At 41.0% G+C, this 10,400-nt stretch overlaps 1 protein-coding gene across 1 annotated transcript in view; it reads left to right on the forward strand.

The window, feature by feature from the left end:
- CNOT1 (CCR4-NOT transcription complex subunit 1) overlaps positions 1-10,400 on the forward strand; it is a 94,930-nt gene that overhangs the window by 1,154 nt on the left and 83,376 nt on the right.

The raw sequence follows: 10,400 nt of genomic DNA on the forward strand, positions 1-10,400 counted from the left end.
TGGGCGGGGGGCTACAGTGAATTTTGAGGTGGCTGCAACCCATACCATAGCTCCCACCCCCAGCACTGCTGCCGCCCACCCCAAGCACAGCCTCCTGCCGGGAAGAGCCTGGCATTGTTCCTGGCCCTAGCCCGCAGTGACAGCTTGCCCTCACCATGCACACAGATCTGGGGGGCACCCCCCCAAGGGCTCCCCCAGGGTGCATGCAGTAGTGGGAGCCACTCCCATGCCCTGTTCCACAACCTGCCCTGGCTAAGCAGTGCCTCCCCCAGCCCTACTCCCTCACTTATTATGGGGGCTCCATCTGCCCCCTACTCCTTTCCTTCCCCCAAACAGACCTACCAGCTGGATGCTGCTCTCCATGTTGCCAGGCTGCTATGTGTCGGCTGATACCTATCCAATCGCCAATGTGACTCGTTAAAAATTTGCCAGCAGAATCAGCCCCAGATACCTTATTGGTGCACCCCTAGTTGCGGCCAGGCAGGATAACTTACTTTTGTTTTTTTTTAATTGCAATTGCACCAGAGATGTGGGTTTTTTGGAAAGCTTTCCAGTGCCCTGAATGTGGAGAGCTGGAGGAAAATCAAGGACAGCATTGGACCCCTGCTAAACCAGATGGGACAACTGACAACCGATGCCCATGAAAAAGCAAACTTGCTAAATGGGTACTTTGCGTCAGTCTTTCATCAGTCCCTGCCCAGTGTGGGTCAGGGAGGCCCAGGTGAGGGAGATTCCTTACCCTCCATTGAAGCTTACCTAGTGAAGGAACACATTGACAGGCTGGATACCTTCAAGTCAGCTGGCCCTGACGGTTTACACCCAAGGAGCTGGCAAGCATCATAGCTCAGCCCCTGGCATGGATCTTTGAGAACCAATGCTCTGGTGAAGTGCCTGAAGATTGGAAGAAGGCCAATGTGGTGCCTGTCTTCAAGAAAGGGAGGAAAGTAGATCCAGCAAACTAGAGGCCCATCAGCCTGACCTCTACCCGTGGAAAAGATTATCAGAGAGGCCATCCTTAAGAGACTAGCTGACGGCAATATCCTGAGGGATACCCAGCACGGGTTTGTTGTGGGTAGGTCTTGCTTGACCAATCTCACTTCCTTTTACGACCAGGTGACCTATCCCCTGGACAAGGGGGAAGAGATTGATGTTGTATATCTTGACTTCAAAAAAGCCTTCAATCTGGTATCCCATGATCACCTCTTGGCAAAACTGGCTAACTGTGACCTCGACCTCACCATGATCCGCTGGCTGGGGAACTGGCTATGCGCAGCGACACCAAACTCTGGGGTAAAGCATCCACACCTGAGGACAGGAGGGTGATCCAGGCAGATCTTGACAGGCTCATGAAATGTGTGGATGAGAACCTGATGGTGTTCAACACTGAAAAATGCAAGGTTCTCCACCTTGGGAGGAAAAACCTGAAGCATGCTTATAGGCTCGGCAGTGTTACACTGGTTATCACTACAGATGAAAGGGACTTGGGGGTCATGATTGACCACAAGATGAACACGAGCCTTCAATGTGATGCTGCGGCTAGTAAAGCGAGCAAAACGCTGGCTTGCATCCATAGGTGCTTCTCAAGCAAATCCCAGGACATCATTCTCCCATTGTACTCGGTCTTGGTGAGGCCGCGGCTTGGAGTACTGCATCCAGTTTTGGGCTCCGCAATTCAAAAAGGATATGGAGAAGCTTGAGAGAGTGCAGAGGAGAGCCACACGTATGATCAGAGGTCAGGAAAACAGACCTTATGATGACAGTGCCATGAGACTCTTCAGCCTAGAAAAGCGCAGGCTCGTGGGTGATCTGGAGGCCACCTATAAGTTCATCAGGGGTGCTCATCAGGATCTGGGGGAACGTCTGTTCACCAGAGCGCTCCAAGGGATGACCAGATCGAACGGTCACAAACTCCGCTGCAACTGATTCATGCTGGACATAAGAAAGAACTTCTTCACTGTCCGAACCCCCAAGGTTTGGAATAGACTGCCACCCACTTTGAACGCCTTCAAGACACATTTGGATGCTTATCTTGCTGGGATCCTATGATCCATGCTGACTTCCTGCTCCTGGGGCAGGGGCTGGACTCTGATCTTCTGAGGTCCCTTCCAGCCCAAATGTCTGTGAAATCTATGAAATAGGTGTGATCTGACTTGGCATGTTTATTTGACTTATATTTAGTAACAAAACTAAGAAAGTACCCCCATGTTAATTTTATGTCCCAATAGCCACAAGTATTTGAACTGAAATATTTGATTAGGAAAAAAATTAAATACAGCACACTTAATGTGGTTTAAATGCTATATTCAAACAAATCCAAAGCTTTATGTGGAAATAAATTATTTTTATTGGAATACTTGTAAAAATATAAAGACAGTACACAATGGCATGTACTTCCCTTGCGTTGGGTTGTTTTTTCTTTTAATTTAAACAAGGCACTGAAAACTGCTGTCACACTAATTTTAGCACACTCAAAGAACTGTGCATGATATGTCACTCATGTACTTCAACAGAGTTTAACTCTCTTCCACTGAGGTCGTAGCTGTACGTTCAGTTTCATGATCATTATCTGTAGAATCCCTTGCACTACTTGCTAGTTCCATTTCAGAGTCAGATTGAGGCAAATCTGATTCAGAACTACTTGAACCACATTCTCTTTCACTAAAGGACGGTTTTACTGATTAGTCTGTGGGCAAGGACAGCTTATCACACTGCATCTTCTTCACTAATTGTGCTTCTGACTAATTTGCCAGAAGCAAGAGATTTTGAGAAATAGGAACAGGCTTAGCTCATTTGTTAGTCTGTTTCTCTTTATCGTCTTGTTTGAGCTGAAAGCCTTCCAGTTCCGTTCACCAGAAGCTGCTGTTGGTGGAGTGCTTAGGATCCTTAGAGCAATTCTGGACAATAGTTGGGTATTACAGTATCCCTTCCACCATGTGAGAGGAGCCGTATTCTCTGCTGCCCGCCAAATAATGTCTTTGTTCCCAAGTTTTTCTTTTGCGCAGTACTCAGCGATGTCTGTCATCACAGCTATTTTGTCGAGGTTGGGGACATTCTTGGCTACTTTCATAATTGTATCAAAAGCAGTAGGTGATTCATCTTCTGATTAAATGTTGTCCTCTGTGTTGAGGATCCAGAAGGTTTGTTGCCAGATGAAGTAGATGAGAGCAAAACTCAGCTTTTAGTAAACATTTGTTTTACTACTACTTTGGATTGAGGTGAAGAAGGCAAAAGCTCAGTTAGATTTTTCATTCAGTTATCTAAACATCTCTGGAATATTGAAGGAGATGCACCAAGCCTTTCAAAGTTTCTTGATAGTCACTGAAACTGGTAGTAGCAAATTGTAACTCCTTGAACTCAAACCCAGAACAGGGCGTGGTAGAGAATCTGCTTCCGAGTGTTCACGAGAATAATCTGGGATACTGTAATCTATTGAAGTACACTGCAACAAACAGTTCTTTGTGCGCAGCAAACGATGTAAACACTTTGTAGCTGAGCCCCATGTAGTTTCTTCTGGCAATAACTGCACTTTCCTTCCCCTGCTTCTCTTTCTGTAATTTCTTCAAAGTCTGATTAGCAACATGATGATTGTTGAATACCTACCTTCACAATCACTTTGCAGCTTGCCAATATTGTCTTCATTGTATTCACACTTACTGTGTCCTTTGCCAGAAGATTCAATCCATGAGCAAGACAGCCAGATACTATTAAATGAGGATACTTTGCCTTTCGTATTTGCCATGCAGCTTTCGTGATGCTTGCATTATCAGTTACAAGGGCTCGTACCCTGGAGGGACCTGCACTTTCAATCTCTTCACTCAGTAATTTGGCTATGTATTCACCTGTATGATGAGATTTGGTAGCTTTCAGGAATATTGGTTCAGGTGTTGCTAACATAATGTTCAATAAAGGATTTTGTTGTATATCAGTCCATCCATCTGATGTCAGAGTTGGTGATTCTATTTGACCAATCCTTTGAATAACCATTGTTAGAACCCTGTCATACTCCCTAAGAGAGAATGTGTTAAGGGATAACCTGACAGTAACTTGTATGATGAGCGAATTAGTTTGTAATGTTCCTTCCAGTATTGATTTTTCAGTTATGGAAAGAGGTGTACCACTTGCAAATATAGCTCAAGCTAATGTCTCCTCTGCTTTTTCTTGATTTTTTTTTTTTTTTCTTTTGACATTGTCCACAAAGCTTAATTAAGAAGCTTGACTGTCTTGAACAGCTACTCATTGTGGATCTCACCTCCGATGACAGTGATCTTAAAAGAGAGGATCCTGCTTCTTCCTCCAGACCTGGCAGCTCAGCATTTTTCATTTTTCCATTTTTTGCAAATCTGCTATTTCACTTGAGCTACCATGTTCCTGCAACAAAAGGGGGGGAAATATTTTTATTTTAGCCTCTTCTAGTCTGGCCTCGTCCATCAGAAGGAGAAGTGGCAGGAAGCTTGCTTCCCCCTCTCCCTGCCAGTAAGAACACTCCTGCTCAGTTGCCCTGCGACTGCAGAGCCAAAGGAGGTATAGTCTGGCCTCTGCCATTGGCCAGATGTCTAAGCTCGCTGTGCTGGGTTGAAATAGTTAACTATTTATCTATTATGTAACTTAAAAAAAATATTGTTAAACCTAAGCCACTGTGGGTGCTTAGTGCAAGCAGAAAAAGCAGGATACAAACATTTTAAATAAATAAATAAATAGTCCAGAGTTGCATTAACTTTTTAAAATTTATAATATTTTAAAACCATATAGATGCTAGTCTATATTGTGTGTTGTTTACTGTTCATTTGTTTACTTGCATAGGATTCCTAAAGTAGACTTCTTTTCTCCAATGGTTGTTGTTTTATCAGTTTGTATTAGCTTTCTGTATATGGCCTGTACTCTTTCAGGACAGTTTCTACATGTTAAGAGTTTATTCATTCTTGTTACGTTGTTAGCATACTCCTGCCCGCAATATTTACATCTACCAACTTTCTTCCTTCAGTGTCTTGAACTTCACTATAATGATGCCACACACTAGTCTTTTTTATTTTTTTTATTAGGCATTATGGTGACTACTTCAAACCAATAACACAAAAAAACTAACAGACCATATGCAAACACATCCAGCTTCACCAACTCAGGAAAATAAATGTGACGCTGGTCTGTGTGATTAATTTCTGTTTGAGTTCAGCAATCACAGTTCTAGCTTTGGTTTTGATTTGACCTGCACAACCAATTAAGTGAATGCATAACTTGATTTTTGGTTTGGATTATTATGTGAGCGTATTTACCCTCCTGTTTACAAATCGGTAAAACACGTATGTACTCTCTGTGTCTCACTTCCTAGGGGTAATAGCCTGAAAAATATTAATTACAACTTTGAAACTGCCAAGCTTGCTTAACATTGTATTGGCATCCATTTATTGTTACTAATGAATTTTATGAAACAATGAATTTTTAGAAATGGAAAATTTTCCGCAGAAAAATAAAGCGCTGGAAAATTTTCTGCCCCACATCTCTGAATTGCATCATGTTTAAAAAAATCATAAACATTTTCTGAGATTTGGGCTATGTTTTCATTTCATAGCTCAGATTCATAGTGAAAGAGTTTTTAGAGAAGAAATCCCTGTGTACATAAGAGTGGTAAGAGAGGACTGTATTTTACTGACCCTGTTTTGAAGACTGAATCATGTAAATCTTTTTTAAGCCTGACTTGTATATGGCTAGTTTAGTTCAGTTACCTGCAGGCAGATGAGCCCATTGCAGTGCATTGATGCATTCTTTTTATTTGCTTCTCCAGAAGGTTCCTTCTCCAGGCACATTCACTCTAGCTTGTCACCTGCAGAAATCAAAGTTGAGACATGGTGACAGCATCCTTGGAAGTCTTGCCCTACTGGAAACTTGAATTTCCAGGTTCAATCATAATAGCACTTTGTGAGCAGCAAATTGAAACTTGTGTTGATACTTCCAAAGACCTCAAAAAATCTGTTTCAGAAGAAATAACTTGATTCTGATTCATTTCTGGGAAGTTTGCTGAAATGGGAAATGCCTTCATTAAATATGATGAAGTAGAAACCAGCATGATTGGGTTGGGCTTTAATAAACTCCTAGAATAGCATGTCGGAACAGGGATGTAAGCTGCTTCTGAGCTGTTCTCTGCTGTGTGTTTACCTGTTAGGCAGAGCATGTAGTCATTAGACAACTCCCTCTAAAACTGGGTTCTTATTGTAACTAGCTTACTACTTTCCCTTCGAATGTTTTAGCTCAGGGTTTCATAATAGCAAGTGCTGCAAAACTCTAAAATGAAAGTTACTATACATTTTACAGATATTGTTAAGCATTCTAAGACAGTTTACTGCTTATACTGTTACCTTAACATGAGACTACTTACTGTGTTTAAATCGAGTAACTTCTCATTCTTGGGCACCAGCATGGTATTGTAGTTGTATAGATGCCTACAGGAGAATAAAAGCATTAAGAAAACATTGGTTTGAATGGCCTTGAAACTGACTTCAGATTGCCATTTCTAATATTCCCTGTCCCCATCCCCCCCCATTTTTTTTTTTATTTTGAAAGTGTCCAAGTTATCTGTACTTTGATCAGGATCTTCATCAAGAGCGACTAAAGGGATTCAGTGTACCTATTTAAAATGCCATTATAAACGGAAAATATTTTTCCTATAGTAATTGTAATAGAAAGGTGCAAATTTTCAGATAAAGTTTTCATCTTGATGTCTTATTAAGCCATGAATTTCTCATTTGCTGGATTTTTTTAAGTTTGGGGAACCCCATCTAACTCTTACTGTGTTACTCCTTACATGACTGCTTTTTCTTTTCTTCCCTTCCCAACAGATATGACTTAGTTTTATTGTTACTGTGTTGTTTTGATAATGAGTTGTTTTTGTTTGCAAATCTGTAATGAGAGACTTCCCCTTTACATAACTGTGTTTTACTCTTTTTTGGCTTGTGATCTCGTATGCTCAAAACGAGAACAGATTATTCCAAGGTTTTACTGGAAGCCTCACAACTTCATGTGTTAATGCATGGTGAACCATCCTACAGGAATTCTTTAGAGTATTGAGTTCCTCCATCTTATTTCTCTACAATATCAGCATCCAATTTAGGATTTTTGGGCTAGATTTTTTAATTCCTGTATGGTCCTTATGTTCTAGTAAATTGGCCTGTATAACTTTACGTGTGTAATTGTTCAGTACAGTTTCTCTTTGCAGACTGTTAGGAGAAACTGCCTCTCTATGGCTAAGCAACTTGCCATATACTTGCAGTATATAATGCACATGGCATTGCCTTACCTAGTCTTACCTAGCTATCTCTTTTAGCTGCATCCAGATGTGTAGCAGGTACAGTACTTGAAAAGCAGACATGCAGCTGTTCTGTCTTGTATCCAGGATTGGTTACCAAAAGGGTGCTTTAACATTCTGATTAAAACCTGCTTTAAACCTTCTGTTTTTTAAATCATGCAAGGACAGCACGTGAACACTAAAATAAGCCAGCTTTGAGCGTTATTTTTGTAGTTCTTAAGTAGTTGTGATGTTTAGTCTTTCAGATTGAGTTTTAACATACCCTTATGCTATCAGTTGATAACGGATAAAATTTAATTTTCAAAGCAAAATCTTGAACTTGTTGAGACAACCTCTTAAGTTTCTGTATCTGGAAACTGAAGTTTAGACCAAGGGATCTCTCGGGTTTGTAAACAGGTGAATGGGTTTTGTGACTGTCCAGTGCTTCCTATCTAGATGAGGAGAGATTTTAATATGAGAAAGTAAGACCCTCTAATCTAAAGAAATAAAGCTGTCACATATATTTAGAAAAGCAAAAATTTTACCTGGCATGGTCATAAGACACATCAGGAAATACTATCATGTCTGAAATGGATGTAAGCCATCTTCAGGTAAAGTCCAAATACAACGGTACCTTTGAAAAAAATATTGTTAGCTATGTTGTAAGTCTAAATACATTACTTAGCATCTGTGTCTGATACTTTGTAAAGTGTGGTTTTGTTTTTTGGGGGGGGGTTTGGGTTTTTTTTAAGTCCCATCACTACCAAACCTACGTTCTGTTAGTTACCCCTACCATACTTTGCATCAGTTATCCTTCTGTCTCATTTCGCTAACTTCTGTATGCTACAAAATGAGGATTTGTTTCAATATTATGAAAAACACTGAACTTGTTGCATGCCTCTCAAGGACATATGTAGCTGAAATAGCAGGCTCCTAGAGTGTGCCTGCTATGTAAAATTACTGGATTTGACCAAAAATGGCTACAGAATAAATCTGTATTCCACAATTTTCTACAAATTTGCTTAACTTGCTGTGCTTTAAACAATGTCCTTTCCTGAAAAGCTGTCACTTTTGTTTTATAGAGCTCCTTAGCTATGTCTTTAATGCTAAACTGTTTGCATGAAACACTACATAACCCCTTCTCTAACTTATAGCTCAATAGAGAGTAGTGAATTTGCTGTCAGAAAGCAGATATATCTTGGGACAATGGGTTCTTACAAGTTTACATTTTATAATGAAGTGGAAATATTTTTCTGTAGCAGGAATCATTGAACCAAACGTGCAGTTAAATTCTTCTTAGAAAGTGGAGAATGCTAAGTAAATATACTTAGTTGTTTAGAGGTAGTAGAATGCATTTCAGTTTTAATTCTTTCCATATACCATGCCATAAAAATAACTAAGTAAGTTATTTCTTGTACACAACTTGCTCCTGTTTGGAAGTAAAACCATTAAACAAGGGAACAACCTAGTTCTCATATCACATTGCCTCATGGTTGCTAATTACTAGTATAATTGTATTATTGCACTGACTTGAATATGGACTGTTACTCTCTGGTAGTTCATAGCCACCCTTAAGAACTCAGTTGAAGATGATAAATTTGTATGGTTAATTGAAGACTGGGTTGATGTATATACCATTTCATAGACATTAGGGGCTGGAAGGGACCTTGTGAGATTGAGTCCAGCCCCCCTGCCATAGGCAGAAAGTCTGCTGAGGTCAAACGATCCCAGTAAGATAAGCATCCATTTCTGCGCATCAAATTTCTGACAAGAGTTGCAGTGTCTGAATATCAGTATTTAACTTGAGTTTTCCAAAGTGGACCCGGAAAGCTTTTCAGTCAACTTTTACTTTCAGTTCAGTTGAAGTTTTTGGCATGATGCAGGTATATGGATTCTTCCTTATCATTTTGTAAGGAATGATGCAACTGGGAGGCCATAATTTGTGATCCACTCACTCTGAATTGGATGGCATATCATGAGCATGTACACTCCAACTTGACAAGAATACTGAGCTATCCCCAGATGCACTCATTTCTTTCTGCTGTGGCTGCAAAACTTAGCAGCTATTGGAGAAAACAGTGGGAGGGTGGGGAGGGCAAAGAGCCAGTTAAAATAGGAAGGATGGAGATGAGAACCAGTGAAAAAGATCAAGCTGAAGAGAATGTAGTGTGAAGTAGTGCTGCTCTGCAGGATTGCAAAAGCAAAACATACCTGGAAAAGAAATGAATGGGAACTAACAAATGGTAGGGGAAGTAAGTAGAATACTGAGAAGTCAAGTCACAACGTGGGCTGGGCTACAGGTATTATGTGCAACTTATGTTTTGTAGCTGTTCATAAAACATTGCTAATGGACCTGGGTGAAACTGCTGCTGATTAGATAAGTGACTAAGGTAATAGAATTGGGTGACCTCTGTTTAAAAATAATTTATAGTGGTAGGAAGTAATTGAGCAAAAAACCACAAGGTAGTCTTACAATGGCAGAGGCTGCAAGTGAGCTAGTCAGCAGCCAATTTATCGATATTTAAGACCAATGGTGGGAAGCCCCAGTCTTCCTATCTGGGCATCTGCTGCAAACTGTTAGACAAAAGTGCTGATGTGTTTATCTGGTCACTATCTTCATAAGTAATTTTACTTCTACATTGTGGTCACCAGATAGGGATTGTAATATGTCGGAGGGAAACGAATCCTGATAAAGAAACATCAGCCCCAAATATCTCTCACACAATTTTGTGGATATGAAGGTGTTAACTTGAAGTTCCCTGTAGTTGGAAGGGAAGCTATTATGTAGGGGTTTCCTAAGACAGTGAGGCACTAGTGATATAGATTGGAGCAGGGTCTCTGGTTCCATGCCATGACTGTAAATAGATAATAATGATTAGGGACCCACCTAAATTGCAGTTCTATGGAAATGGCAAAATCTGGGTTGCCCAAAATCCACACACCTGGGGGAAACAAATTAACCCCTCCCCTTATGGGCAGGGCTCACAGCCCACCTAGAAGGGAAAGGTGGCTGGTAACCCCCCCCCCCCACTACCACCACTCCAGCAATGAGTGCTGAGGGCCAGGGCTTGAGGTAGGGTAGCCAGCAGTCAATGGTGGCTGAGCCCCCCCCCCCCCCCCACCC

This window comes from Alligator sinensis, unplaced genomic scaffold, assembly GCF_000455745.1.
Source record: "Alligator sinensis unplaced genomic scaffold, ASM45574v1 scaffold203_1, whole genome shotgun sequence".
Lineage (NCBI taxonomy): Eukaryota > Metazoa > Chordata > Crocodylia > Alligatoridae > Alligator > Alligator sinensis.